At 34.9% G+C, this 16,262-nt stretch overlaps 1 protein-coding gene across 1 annotated transcript in view; it reads right to left on the bottom strand.

Annotated features, from left to right (window-relative positions):
• Positions 1-15,230, bottom strand: part of LOC145690352 (hexosaminidase D-like) — a 190,917-nt gene extending 175,687 nt beyond the window's left edge. The window contains exon 1 of the mRNA XM_081765170.1: positions 14,859-15,230. The gene's annotated coding sequence lies outside the window, so the exon portion shown is untranslated. The remainder of the gene's footprint in view (positions 1-14,858) is intronic.
• Between the last annotated feature and the right edge of the window lie 1,032 nt (positions 15,231-16,262).

Genomic DNA, 16,262 nt, shown 5'->3' with positions numbered 1-16,262 from the left:
TTTGCTATTACTGATATTGTAACAATTTTTAATTTTGTAATTACTTTAGTATATAATTAAATACTCGGTTGAGTTTATTTTTTAGTTCTACACCATTATTAGTGTTTAACGAAAAAATTTTTAAAATGTCCAAAAATGAGAGAGATATTAATCGATAGATCTGTTGAAGAGAACAAAATGATATGGGTCACTTTAGAAGCTCATGAGTAGCTTGCGAGAAAATTGATTTTAAATCTTAAAAAAAAAAAAAAAATGATGTTGAACGAAAACCATGCCATCCTATAAGGGGAGGCTGATACTGACGTATATCAGTGTTGGAAGTAGGACAAAAGCAGAGGCGGTATGTTTTATTACGATTTTGACTCGACATATCGGCTATGTAAATGTTGAAATACAGTGAGGGTACGCTGTCTTAAAAGATTGCATTTTTATTTACATAATGACTGAAAACCACCACTGGAGAGCTTGTCTTTAGTTACAGGGGGACATCGACAGACTTTGATTCTCGCCAACAACTTTCTGAAAACAATTTTTTTTAATCTTATGTTGTGTTATAGAGAATTATACATGAAAATGTTCAAAAAACAAGTTTTTGTATTAACAATTTTCTGCGAGAAAACTCCCGGCCCCCCACTCGAATGAGGGGTATTCCAAATCCCCGGAAGATCCGCCCCCACAGCAGACAACCCCTAAATTCGCCCATGCTCAAAAAAGACATTTAGCTATATGAATTAAGACAAGAAGGTACACACACAAACATATGAAAGAAACAATTCAATATGGCACATCAAAATATAAACTAGATGAACTCCTTTGAAGACACCTAGTTTTAAAAATAAAGGTAGGAAAATGATAGGAAATGTCGGTTTTGTCAACTCAGAAATTATTTCTACATAAGAAATAAAATATTTTTACATGCAAGGCTATTCGTCAATTACTATGTATAAAAATGGATTTATTAAAGATATTAACATCTACTTCCAGTGACGGTATGTCTTGATTACTGAAAAACCAGAGGCGGTATGGCATACCGCCACATACCATCTCACTTCGAACACTGAATACCCTCATGAAGCTGTTCATTATATGATACTAAAAGATTACAATACCTAAAGTGGTAAACGAGGTATAGCCCAAAATTATTCTTTCAATGACATATCTCAGTTGATGCATAGCACGGTATATAACCACCTCTTGCAAGGAATATTACTTACGTGACGTATTTACGATTAAGTTTCGGGGGGGGGGGGCTTTGCCTGAAAATATGAAAATTCTGCAAGATATTTCATATACTTTACTTTAGTAAGTAAGATTTCGGGAGACTTAAGCCCGGAAGCCCCCCTAAATACGCCACTGCGTATTGGTATGACATAATAGTTAGTTGTTAAATTCGCTGGATTGGTGAATTATCTTCTACAATAATTTAGAATTTCTGAAACATCATGGTTGGTCTATACTGTAGATCTAAGTTCCCAAATCCGACACAGAGATTATCATATTGAATACTTACATATTGATTAGTACGCGTTTTCAGAAACATCAGCTATACATATTAATATTATGGATCATTATGAACTAGGTCAGTGATGGTCAATTTATAACACCCTGAGGTCCAGAACAAAATAAGAATTTTACTTGAGGACCAATTTCTATTTTCTTCCTCCATCCCACTTGAAGCGACTGTTCGTTGAATGTGGATAACAGGCCAACTAGGGATTGAGATACGAACATTTCAACAGTGTTGGGTAAGTTACTTGTAAAAATGTAACGCGTTACAAGTTACTTTACTTTCTCTTAAAATGTAACGCGTTACTAACGCGTTACTTGCCTCAAAAAAGTAACTGTTACTTTACTTCGAAAGTAACGCGTTACTAACGCGTTACTTTTAGATCCGAAACTTTGAATATATGAAAAAATCTTATTAATTCATTTTTCCGTACGACTATTACTACCGCTATTATTATTATTATTATTATTATTATTATTATTATTATTATTATTATTATTATTATTATTATTATTATTATTATTATTATTATAATATTATTATTATTATAGCAACACTGTGTATAAACATGAATGATAGGTGGTTTATATCTGAATACTAAAAAAGTAGTTGATTGCCAACCTCGGTAGCTGTGAAGTCTAGGAGTCAAGGACATTGTTCACGAGCTTCTGAGTTTGGGTTGAGAGTCTAGGTTGAGAATTCGGGTTCGAGCCAAACATTGTTAGGAGTTTATAGGGCACTGGCCAAATATCTTCAAAACTGCTCGGCCCGCGTTTAGAATTGTCAAGGACTCGAGCAGCTCGGCTCACAGCTCATTCACTATCGACCCAAACCGAGAAGTGAGCCGAGCCAACAACTCACCCAACCGAGTCGGCTAGAGCCCTTCGCTCAGTTGAGTCGAACCGAGCAGATGGCTCATCCCAACCAAGCCAGCTCGAGCCGATGGTTCACCCCAAGCGAGCCGGCTCGAGTCATCGGCTCAGTTAAGCCGAGCCGAGCTAAGCTTGTTTTAAAAAATCTCTTGTAGTCTCGCTATCGAGACGAGATGAGATGCGAGCACTGTCCCCTCTCGTGAGCAACACTAAAAGTATTCCATATTACTGCTTAGCTTACATTTCTCATGGCTTTCGCTTTCCAGTGTAATCAGGCCATGATTTCAAAACGAGTTAAAACGAGCGAGCCATTTATAAAACACGACTCGACTCGAAACTCAACGCTAAAAACAGTGAATCGGCTCGGAACTCGACTCGAGAATATTACTTTTGACTCGACTCGAAACTCGACTTGGATTCGAGTCGAGTTTTAGCTTGACTCGTGCCCGTCCCTATGCGTTAGAAAAAATTGCTTATTATTATTCTGCTAAACTAATTATATAATAATAGCAATGTTGTTATGTAAAATTAAAAATACAGAATATAGAGAAACATTACACTACAACTGACGAAATGAGAACTCATGAATTGGGAGTGAATCAAAACTTGCCAATAACTCTAAAATCGATACATGCTTTTTAAAGCTAGTTGTTCCAAACTCTATAATCAACGGGACTTTAGAATACGCAAACTGATCTAAAATAACTCTAATATTACATACCATCAACATTACATCAATAAAGTAGACCTGCTCATCAGAACACAGTTTATTCATATTAACCCCTAACTGCATGTCGTTAATTATGGTACCCTAGTTGTTGATAAATATTTCCCGCCGGGGCACCACTTTACTTTCAAATTCTGTTCACCATCATCTTCAGCTTTTAAGAAAAAGTATTCTTTCAAATGTTCGAACGATAAAATATTTTCGTTCTCCATCTTTATAAAAACAACGTCAATCAAAGTAAAATAGACTACCATTGCACTCGTAGTTCACTCACTGAATGTATTGATTTGGAGCTGTCAAAATCTTCCAGGTGCTTGCAATCAGTACATGTAATTTTCCTGAGGCTGTCCTCATCTTCCAAAAACAGCAAGTGGCACTATATTTTGTTATATAAATAAACAAATCAAATTGTATCTATGAATGTATTTGCAAGCCTACAACATAAAGTTCGTAAGGCGAAAGGGGAAAATGCACATCGAGATTTCCCGTTCCGTCTTACAGTAAGATGAAAAGTGATAACAGGTTTTATATGCAAATTTCATTGCTAGAGGTCATAAGGCGAAACGGGAAAAGGCGAACATTGTTCCATTCTGAGAAAGTCACTTCACAGGAAAGAAACATTTGTTTCCGAAAAATATATATATATTGTAGTTACTCATCCGAAATGTAACGCTAAAAAAGTAACGCAAACTAGGTACGTTACTTAAAAATTTGTAACGCGTTACCGTTACAGTTACTTTGAAAAAAAGTAACGCGTTACTAGTAAACGTTACTTAAAAAGTAACGCGTTACAAGTAACGCGTTACTTGCGTTACGTTACTTCCCAAGACTGCATTTCAAAGTAATTATATAAACTGAATTTTTCTCAAAATCGGCCCAGAATTTTTGTACGAGTAGAATGACCTTACTAACCGAAAGAATACAGAAACTATTTTCTCAGTTAAAAGTGAAGTTTCGATTCAGATATTACGATGACCAGATAAGCTCTATTTGTTAGGTAAGGCTATGCATTGAGTTAAAAGAAATATATTTTATATTTTCAGTTTTAATAGTAGTCCGCCATTTAGCCATCATTTTTCATTTGTCCTCTATTTCTGTTTCCTTAATCTCAAAACTAGTCCCCCAGACCATTACGATCATTTTGCTTCCTTATACTCTTGCGACCCTTCATATCTCATCTACAAATAGTGCACTCTGTAGACCTATTGTATTAACACTGCTGCACTTGTCTACATCATTCTCCAGAAGACCCCATGGACAAAAAAGTAGTTGGCATGTGTATTCTTAACGCTTCCTTACTTTATGAATATTCTATGAATTGCACCGTACTATCATTTTATCTCCCTGCCCAGTGCTTCTTCCAGACATGTATTTTTTTTGGGGGGGGGGGCACGCCGCTCTTTCCCGTAGGAAACCAAAATAATCCATCTATAATAAAATAATAAACAGAATAGTACCGTGTGTAATATATGACGATACCAGGGTTCATAATGGTCTGGTCTCTTGTAAATAGTTGAAAAGTGGCCAAAAGTACACAAAAAAGTGACCAAAAGCACACAAAAAAGTGACCAAAATCTCATCATGCCCTTTTTTCCTTTGTCAATTTCTCCATCACCTCTCTCTTTGTTGTTTTGTTTTTAGTTGAAATCGAAAACAGCAAGTGGCCCAGATATGATCCCAACGTACATTGTGAAAGGCTGTTCAGATATATTCTTACAACCTCTGAATATTATGTTTAATTTATCTATAAAAACATGTACCTTTCCTGAAAAATGGAAGTAGTCAGTTGTGTGTCCAATACCCAAAACAAAATCAGCTAGTAACATTGAACAGTTCCGATCAATTTCTATCTTATCTGCGTTTGCCAAGATGTATGAATATATACTGCATAAGCGAATAATGGATCATGTTAAACCTGCATTATCTGTCAGTCAACATGGATTTCTGAAGGGCAGATCTACTGTATCAAATCCAGCACTAATAGCAGACTACATTTCGAAGGAACTTGACAAGCAAGGACAAGTAGATGTCATATATACTGATTTTTCTAAAGCATTTGACGTCATTGACCATGACATTCTCTTAAACAAACTGGCATCCTTTAACTTCTCGAAATCAACTCTGCAATATTTTGCTTCCTACCTTCAAAATCGTAAACAAACTGTACTGTATCGCAATCATAAATCTCAAATCTTTCATGCAACATCTGGAGTCCCTCAAGGCTCGAATCTGGGACCTCTACTTATCATTTTGGCGGTAAATGATCTTCCTGAGTGCTTTCAGTTTTCTAAAAATCTACTCTTTGCTGATGACCTTAAAATATTCAACAGAATTGAAACAATTCAGGACTGTTTAGAACTTCAGAATGACTTACAAAATCTTGAAATTTGGTGCAAAAACAATAAATTTAAGTTAAATGTTCGTAAATGCAGTTATTTAACATTCACTAGAAAAGAAAAATATATTCAATATAATTATTCAATATTAGGGGAAAAACTAAAAAAGCTTGATTTTATAAGGGATTCGGGAGTTATTTTTGACTCAAAATTAACATTTATTCAACATATTGAAACTATTTGCAAAGAAGCTTACAAAAATCTGGGATATATTTATCGAGTCAGTAAAGATTTTCAAAATGATCAAACTTTAATTGTGCTGTATTATGCATACGTCAGGTCGAAATTAGAATATTGTAATACTATATGGAACCCTAATATACAGAAATACTCATTATTGATTGAGCGTACTCAAAATAAGTTTTTAAGGCTTCTTACCCTTAAGAAAACAAAATTCTATCCAAAATTTGAAAGCTACATTAACCTTGTTGAAAATTTTAATTTTGAAACATTAGAACTCAGGAGAAGAAATATTGATTTATTGTTTTTACACAAACTCTTTCATGGCAAAATAGACTGTCCTGATCTTAACGAAAAAATATGTATCCAGGTACCATCCATTAAATTGCTCACTGCTTCGAAAAATACATTTTTTTTGTATGACAGCGAAAACAAACGTTTTAAGCAGATCTCCTATATGGAGAGTTAGTGCAACCTACAACAGGTTAGTTAAAGAAAATTTCAACCTGGATGTACTGGCAATGGATGTAAGTAGTTTTCAGAAGTCTATTAACTTTGTAAGACAAATGTAATTATTACCAATAGCTTTATTATCCTATATAATCTGTATAACGATGTACTATGTAACACTGTAATTAGGCCTGTGCCTGTTGTGTTATCTATATATATAAAAGAGAACGTACAAATCCTTTGTTAGCTCATCACGCTAATACGGCTGAACCAATTTCTTTCATTTTTGGGGGGTTATTAATATTTGGACCCTAGATGGTTTTTATCATATCACTTTAATTTTCAATTACCAGTGTCTTGAGATAATTGACCATTCAAGTGTCCATAACGTACAAATCCTTTGTTAGCTCATCATAGCTAAATCTAACCGTATTTATATGCAACCCACATGACCGTGTCACTCGGCGGGTTAACATAAATGACAGGCGATATAATGTTAACATTTACTCCATTCTTCTATGGTTTTTATCATATCACTTGAAAGCGAAAAAGTAAAAATTATCTAAGTAACAAAGTTTATTGCGTTCTGGGGTGACCCCAGCGAAGCGGGGTGAACGCTGCTAGTATGTCAATAAATCAAAAAAAAAATCAAAATCAAAATCTTTTCTTTATTTTTTCTTTTTGAGTTTCCTCCTTTCTTTGAGGTTTTCTAAGTATGCTTTGTAGTTACAGTAACCAGACTTAGCAGATGTAAGAAGCTTCTGAGTAAGTGGAACCAGTTCTGGCCTATTTCCGAATTTCTTCATCCCAGTCATTCAAGATGGCCCAAAAGTAGATATACACCCTTGCATTGATCAAGTATAACATTCTAGCTTATAGGTTTGTTTGGTTCGGCTGTTCCGAGCTTTAAGACATAAGTAAAAGGATATTAAGAACAAATAAAGAAACTAAGTCTACCTGATGGATAACAATAAGAAATTATATAAAAACCATGAGTTGATCAGTATGGGAATGTATACCTACTTTTGGGCCACCCTGTATTTAACTTAGCACTGAAAGTTCTCAAAGCCATGAAATATTCAAATTCATCACCTACTCTTAAGAAAAACATACAAGAAGCATAACACAATACGAACATGATCAAACACATACACACAACCTGCAAGACCATTATGATAGAAGAAGAATAGACACAGAACGGTTCTCAACCCTACCTCGAGAGCTTAAGCATCCACCAACCATCCACTGTGCTTTAGAAAGAATAAAAGCTGAAGTGAGAATAAAGCTGACTGTTTTACATGTGGCAGCAAGTACTGAAGCTTTCAGAAGAGTAATGAGTAACAAGTTTCTGCCCTTTTCCATTTATTTTTATAACATTTTTCTTAGAAAACTGCCAATGCAAAACATAAAATCACACGAAAAAGTCACTTTACCTCCCAAAAAAGTTACTTTTAGTGACAAATTTGGAAAAAAGTAACTTTTAGTGACCAACTTGAAAAAGTAACTTTTAGTTAAAAGTGACTCGCTATGAGCCCTGGAATCACCCCCTGCCCGGAACATTTTTTCTTGAAAGAAACATTGTTCCTGACATCAAAAGATCATGTCCTTTTAAATCAAAATACGTAATAATTAGGGCAACCCAAAAGCATAAAAAGCATAATGGCATTTTACACATATGGTTGGTACCTTGAACATGGTGGTGGTTGTCTAAGGGTCCAGAAGAAACTCATTTTAAAAGCATAATTTTAGAAAAGAAAGAATTTAAAATATATAGCACAATTCTTGGAAAATTCCGTTTAACTACAAGTTTCACATACAGTATTGATATTTTTAAAAACCAGTATTTACAATGCAAAATCTTTGAGAAAATGACAATGTAACAATGAAAAACTTATTTTTATTTCTGTAAACTTTTGGGTGTAATCCTTTGAAATGGAGAAAAGAAAAAAGGATAAGAAGAAAACTTCCCGCCAATAATGAATAAACAATAATTTTCTTCTAAGTATAACTGCGCAGTTATGAATGATGACTCGAAATATAAGTACGAAAAGTGCTCAAGAACTTCACACTATATTGTTATGTGTACCTCTTGAACTTGAGCACTTTCTGTATTTTTATGGTGGCATCTTTTACTTTCCCTTTCTGTATATATGCACCTCTAAGGCGCACACAAGTGATATAAAAAAAACTGACTCGAGTAAAGCATCTCTCTTTACACTGCATTAAGTAGAAAGTTCATTAAATATGAAAGAAACTGGTTGCATAAAATATTAATAAATAGATCAAGATATTTAGAATATTTAATGTTGCAAGGTACGTATTTTACATTATACATATTTATGTTAAACAATGATTGAAATTACCAATAAAACATAATTTGGGGGGGGGTGAAATAAGCATAATGTGGGTTGCTCTAATAATAATATAAATGAAATAAACGATATTTCTATAATACATAACTTAAAACAACCTCCATCCTTTTCCAATACATCAACCTCTCACCTCCAAATAGATGTAACCCTTGCAATGATGACCAGCAGGCAAAATAACTCATATACAATTCTTAACCTACTGTTATCTTTATATATGTATTGTTTATGCGAATTTAGTTAGACCAGTGGATATATTATATCGAATATTTACTATTACAGAACTCCCAAAACAAGAGCGTAACTCTTTACTGGATTGAATATTTCCATTACTCTTAAACTAACATTTGGCAGGCATTTGATAATTTGTATCCTATGTTGTATATAAAACAATTTATTTTCAATGGGCAAACTGCATAGGTACATTTAAACTATCTCCGCTACTATTAACATAAATAGTGCGTAATTTTGAAAACACGTTAGGCAAACAGTGGAGTAGTGCTTTTTAAAAAAAATGATTTTGTCTGTCTTGGGGACAATGTTTCGACATGAGAGCCGACAAAGGTTTAGAATTTCCCTTTGTTACTTCCTTCTTGTAGGTAATACCCTTATTGCATAGTCACAGAGAGCCCATTTCGTCAGCTTTGTAATGAGATACAATTTGTATCATTATACTGTACAAAATATGGTTAAAAAATTGACTGAAACGTGTTAACATCAATAGCGCAAAATATTCCCTTCTCCAGCTTGGAAATGATGAGATGTACATCACCTGTTCATAGCTAGCTCCTTTCTTGCTTAGAATGATCTGTAGTGTTGACATTTTTTCCCTGAACACCTTGAATATGATAAATAATTTCCATTAAACTCACGGTACCGGGCAAACGTCAAGATTAAGACATATCTGTCACAATTTTAAAATGCGTATAACCACAGTAAAATCTTGGCCACCTACTCGTACTATGTGTTACCAATACTCCCTAACTTGCCCCTTATGTAAGATGAACATGATGGAAACCAAAATGTATAACAATTTCAAGGGTTTTTATTTCTAACAGGGGTAAAAGTGCGGGGGAACGCCAGCCTACGTCCTCCCTCTTCGAGAAAATATCTGTAGCGTCTCCCCACTTTCTAAAAAAATGCAATGGGCAAAGATAGGCAGGGACGGTGTGACGTCATGCGTTCCCCTACCTTTCAAGATCCACTTTTACCCGATTTCTAATAGGTCTACGTACACTGAGAAAAAAAGGACTAGGATTTCCGTGTGGATACATCATATTTACGCGGGTGCGCTCCTTAAGTAATGTAATTTCATGTATAAAAGTACAGCAGGTGGGAACACCATGCCAAGTCTGGAGTTCGGCGTCGAACTAGACTCACTGTGATTGGATAATTTTATTCACATGATTGATTTCGTGTTAAAAACTATTGCTCTCGTAAGGTAAGGAGTCACAGATTTAGAAAGAACCAAGAGGGAACACTCGTAGGAAGGTAGTAACAACATTATATACCTAAGTTACCACCGTCGGAATGTGGTCCCACAATACAAATTTTTCGCTGGACCAGGCACGTAGCCAAGGGGGCTCCGGGGGGTCAGGACCCCCCTTCGAGACCAGAAATGAAAAAAATAAGGAAGGATGAAACAAAAAGAAACGAGGAAAAGAAGAATCAACGTTAAAAATAAAAGGTTAGACCAAGCATTTGGTTATTCTTTCTTATGAAGAGAATTGTATTACTTGAAATACATGGTGGCTAATGAACGGGATATGCTGTAAAAGTCAGGGATTTTGAAATTTCTAGAAAAGTTACGGAATTTTCAGAATTTCTACTACTAGTCAGGGAAATTTCAAGCTTTCGAAAGCATAGTGCCATTCTGTAACAGCTTAGACATTTTTTAATCATAATTTTTCGTCATTGCTTCTCTGCAGTATCTAACATGTTATTTCAGAAACAGTTCTCTACTGCCCCTTTGACTTGTCCCCCGCCAAGTGAACTTTGTGGTGGACAAACACCGTGTGCGTGGGTTTCCTCGAGGTTCTCCCCTTTCCTCCCACTTTCTTCATTCCACCATTTCATTCATTAGTCATTATCACCGTCTCCTTTAGCCTAACTGGCATAACCGTGGGGCGTAAAACTCAAAGATTTCATTTAATTTTGACTTGTCATTTGGAGCAAACAGTAGTTGACGGAATAATGAAAACAAACAAACAAAAAAAAATGTGGAAAGTAAGTTCTGTTAACATTTGATTCAGCAGAAAAGGGAACGCAAATATTGTAAAATATTTTGTAAGACATATTTTGCATATACTTTTTATAATAGTGAATATGTACTTTTTATAATAGTTAAGGTCATAATGAAAGGAAAATTTTATATTTGAATGAACAAAGGAAGGAACGTAAACATCGTAAAATCTTTTTTAATGTTTTTTTTTTTAATTCCTTTACTCGAGATTTCTTCATAATTTCTTATTAAAATACTTACTAACATACCCTCATTTTATTGTCCTAACAAACCAATACATGTTGCCAGTAAAGTAGTTTAGATTTATGGAGCGTCTGGGTCTTTAGTATTTCATGTTATACCCCCTCCTCCCGCATTACGAAATTCTGGCTAAACGAACCAATATATGTTCCAGTAAAATAGTTTAGAATAATCGAGCCCCTGGTGTGATGACTATAGTTCTTCATGTCACGGACCCCTCCCCCCTTTATGAAATCATGGCTACGTGCCTGGCTGGACGGTGGTGTAGATCGTACTACCGACGAAACAACATTACTTAATGTGGTGACGCGCGTAACCTGGTATAAACAGCATTTACACGCCGACTGGATTATGCATTTTTCTCCGTGTATATACAGTAAAACACGCTCATAACGAAACTTGGTCTTAGCGGAAATCTAAGATGAAAACACATTGTCTCATATCCTAAATTCTGCAGCATTATTAAGTGTTCAACGAAAAAAAATCAAAGATGGGATACACATAAATCAGTGAATAACACAGAGCTGATCAAAATGAGCTGCTGGAGAGTGAATTCTCATGAGCATTTTTCGAGAAAACTGGATTTTTATAGTGCTATAAAAAGTATGCCGTTCATTGCGAATGATGATAGTTTTTATTTTGCTGAACTGATTATTTATTTATTTATGTACTGCAGCCTATATGTAAAAAGTTAAAAAAAAAAAAAAAACGATTGTATCTCTTCTAACAGTGACGCCCATACAACTTGCAATTAAATCTATATTAAAATGGAAAAAACGGAAAGTCATTTTAACTTTGAATAACATGTTTTTGTGATATTTTTAATAACTTTCCATTTATTATTTTGCCTTTTAAAGAATAAGAAGCATTTTGTAGATGGTAATATTTTATTGTAGATGATCAGTGGAAAAAGATATTACACCTTATGGAATGCAAACCTATGATGCTCATATCAGATCATCTAAAAAGTACTGAATCTTTTGCGCACGAGATGGCGTTAGTGTCCCAAACTTCAAGGTGTATGAGTTGCAGCGGATCAGGTTTAACATTATTTGACAGCTGGCAGTTGAAGCTAGTAGATGTGGAAAAAGGTATTAGAATTTTTATAATCAGACAAGGCTTTTTTCCCTGAAAATGTGGGAACTTTCTGAAAAACCGTGCTGAAGAAATTTGTGAAGTTTATGGATAAGATACATTATCGAAAGCAAAAGTCAAAAGATCATTCAGTTGCTTTCGTTCTGAAACGTAACGAATTTGAGCTATTTCTGAAGCGGCTGATCACGAGTGATGAAAAACGGATAACCTACGACAACAATGTATAACAAAAATCGTGGACAAAGCCAGGAGAAGATCCCTAATCTATGACAAAGCCCACACTGACGCCCAGGAAGGTTTGCTGAGCATTTGGTAAGATCGGATGGGCATCGTGCATCACGAACAGCTGCCACCGGGCAGAACGATATATTCCGACCTGTATTACCAACAATTAGCACGAGCGCACTTAGCAATTCAAAAGAAACAGTCGGAAGTGATCAACAGAAAGGCTGTCATATACCACGCTGACAAAGCCAGAAGGTAAGTTACACATCTTGAATCACTCGTCAGAAATTTAGAGAACTTGGCTGGAAGGTTTTAATGTACCCACCGTATAGCCTGGACCTTGTACCTTCATACTATCACTTATTTCGGTCTCTGCAGAACTCCCTGAGTTGTGTTAAACCGTTTCGAAAGAGGCCTATGAAAATCACGTATCACAATCTTTTTGATTAGAAACAACAGAAGTTCAATGGTGACGGAATTATGGTGTTGCCGGAAAAATGGCGGGAAGTCATCGAACAACATGGTGCATGAATGTTTACATAATGCTATTTTCAAATAACAATAAACGCATTCACAATTTTGACCTCTCAATGGTCAGTGCCTTTTAGACAACCTGATATTTATACCGTATGCTCGTTTGTATATATAAGCAGGATTTTAAATTTTTACTTACTTTTTGTTTAGGAAAAACTCAATTAGCGTAAACAATAATGATGACTTGCTTTAAACTACACATATACCAAGCAAATACTGTCGCTTTGCCGGTTGTACGAATTTCTTACTATTTGCGTATCCCTATATAAACAGTGCCATTAATTTTTATGATTTTTTTGGGGAAAAGTGCAGCAGTATTATTGGTTTTTTGAAATATTTCAAAGAATGGTTCTCTTCCTCCGTCATTCATTCCTTGAACTTGCAAATGCAATACATTAGTTTACTACCTGTAGCAGGGGCGTCATTTAGGCAGGGGTGGCGGTTGTTCCCTGAGTTTCATATATATATATAATAAAATCATAAAGCTTTACTTATATCAGTGGAGAATCCTTCCCTCCTCTTACAATCAAAAACCGAAATCACTTTCCCGCCTTGTCGTCAGGGGAGCCCAAAGAAAATTTTCTGAGGGGAAGAACATTTTAAGAAGTTTAGAAATATGCATTATACATTTTTGTGAGCTGGGAAGCGGGAACACCTGCCCCCACCTGTGGTACACCATTATCACTACGAGGGAAGCTGTATTTCTCAAGGTTAAGTGTATAAAGCCTTTATGCTGTAGTTAATAATAATAATAATAATAATTGGAATAAACATAGACAAACATCTTTACGAATAGCGTAAATGACCCCTGTTCGATTCCCGGTGCCTTCGTTAAAATATAGGTCATATATCTTTTATCTCGTGTAGCAGTTGTATTGAACTAAAACATTTTCCAAATGAAAACAAAATACACCATACCATTCCATTAAATATGTCTTTCTCTGTAATATATAATTTTAAAAATTCAGTAGGCCTAACCCCTGAAAGTAAGATAGAGAAACTTTAGGTGATTCCAATCTACTTTGCCAATGGTCAATTATGTACACCAGGATGGTAAATGAATAAATAATAAATAAAATAAATAGATAGGATTAGGACAGATAATAATATTGAAAATTACATATGGCACTTATGCCACTAATGATGGTTTGTTTTTAAAATGTGGAATTCTGTTTACGATAATTGCATTAAAATTGAAACTTAAAAAAAAAAAAAGAAAAAAAGAAAAGAAAAGAAAGGAAGAGAAGACAGAGAAATCGTAGATTTTATACCAATTTATTGAAGAAATGAAAATGTATGTATTTAATAATATTTTAATTCTTGATTAAAATCTTTTTCTAGTGGAAGATACTGCACTATTAATACTCTACTTCACCACTTGCACATTTATCGGGTACTTAAAAAAGTAGGAATAGACAAAATTCTTTACGAATAGTGTGTGCGTGATCCCTGTTCGATACCCGGCACCTTCATTAATTAAAATATAGGTCAATCTCTCTCTCATCTCGTATAGCACTTACTAGTGCTGAGGCACTAAAACTTCAAATAAGCATATAAATATTTATAGATAACAGAATCTCATCATTCAAAATGTGTAACTATAATATAAATAATAATAATAATTTAAAACATCATAACATCGAGTCATTTCCAGCACTAAAACTAATCCATGAGTATAGGTACATAATTTTTAAAATTGTTACCTTAAGGAACAAAATTATTTTTTACATTGATGAAGTAAAAAAGTAATAAAAATCGACCATTCAATACGTCGGTTAAATATTAGGATGTTAACCTAAAATTAAAAAAAAAAATACTTTAAGACCTCACATATTTTTTATTGATTTTTTAGTACTTAGAAATCCTGTTCTTTATACAGAACTGTCAGTGGGTATTTTCCCACACATTAGTTCTGTGTAGAGACTATCTCTATCCACATACAAGCCAACCCTAAAATGCAAACATTCCAGAGATGCCTGTCCTTTGTGTCTACGTTGGTCAAACTAAACATTCTTACATACCTTTTCGGCGATAGCTCGTCTCTTTTTTCTGTGTCAGTATTCTTTCTGCGACCCCAGGCAACAGGAATTCTCCTTTGTATTCTTTCACATTGAAGGAACCACCACTACTACACACACACAATAAATAAAACCCTCACACGTGAAATGATCACTTCACCATCTACTAACCAAACACCATGTTGGAAAAGCTAACTGATGTATAATTTATAAAACGCACCCACAATAGCAGTGTAAGCAGATGAGATTATTTTCTCTTTAGAAAATTACAAGAAAACAGAGAGAATCAAACATCAGAATTGCGGTTGTTTTGCTATATGCACGCACCTAGCGGATTCATCACATACTACAAAAACCACAATGCTTGGGACAGGACCCTAGCTCGTCGGAGCGGCTTCGGCTGACTTCGGCTACCATCGGATTTACCTTCCATTTTGCCCTCTCCCCGCTCTCAAGGAAGGATGAAAAATAAAAAGGAAAGGGGACAAAGTGTTGCCATAACCCAGAAACCAGGTTTCAAACTTTAAAGAAATTGCGTTTCAAGATAAAAAAAAAAGAAAAAAATGTTTCGGAGTGATTCTTTTAATATTTTTTGTAGAATGACAGAGAAGATATCGTCACAATAAATGTAAGTCAGAAATATAAAGAATGACTTACCGTAATATGGAGACAGTGTTGACATCTGTTTAACCATTTTATCATCTTGCAGATGAAAAGAGCACCAAGAACAGCCGCCCTTCCGTATTTGTGGGTCCTTGAAATTATGTAAATTAATGAATAAATGGCATCCTCTTACGGACAGTTCGAGTAACAATTACAAGATCCATAAACCATTCTTATTTTGCGAAGTTCAAGTTATATTTGACTTCGACTCCTTTATCGTCCGTGTGATAGAAAATTCTGAGTACAATTTTGGAACTTAGGTAACTTAGTTGGGTTCTCGATTGAATAACCATAGTGGATAGCAAGCGTTCGCGGCTCGTAATCCCCGGGATCGAATCTCATAGTTCGTCCTTATGGGGAAGTGAGAGAGCATTTGATGCACGAATTGAGCGATTTTGGCAAATAAACAGCGGGATAGTTCGCATTGAATAAACAAAAATGACTCTTCAGGGAAAATATGTAGATTAAATATGGTAGTTGTGCGATTGTAAAATTTATGACCGAAAAATAAAAGATAGTCGTGTTTCTAAAATTTGAAATATTTGCATTCAGTATTGCAGTAATAAACAATGCTAGTATTAAACACTAAAACTAAACATCTAAATGGAAAAACTTATATTGTCGGTCGTTCATGTCTTCGCTGATCCACGAATATCGAAAGCTTGAAAACCACGGTTTAGAAACAGGTATTCATTTTGCAGTGGCGTAGATATGAAACAGTGACGTCGCTAGACGGAGGACAAG

Source organism: Thermobia domestica, chromosome 1 (assembly GCF_964235325.1).
Source record: "Thermobia domestica chromosome 1, izTheDome1.hap1.1, whole genome shotgun sequence".
Taxonomy (NCBI): Eukaryota; Metazoa; Arthropoda; class Insecta; order Zygentoma; family Lepismatidae; genus Thermobia; species Thermobia domestica.
The sequence above is the reverse complement of the archived record's forward strand: the minus strand, read 5'-3'. Positions and strand labels throughout refer to the sequence as shown.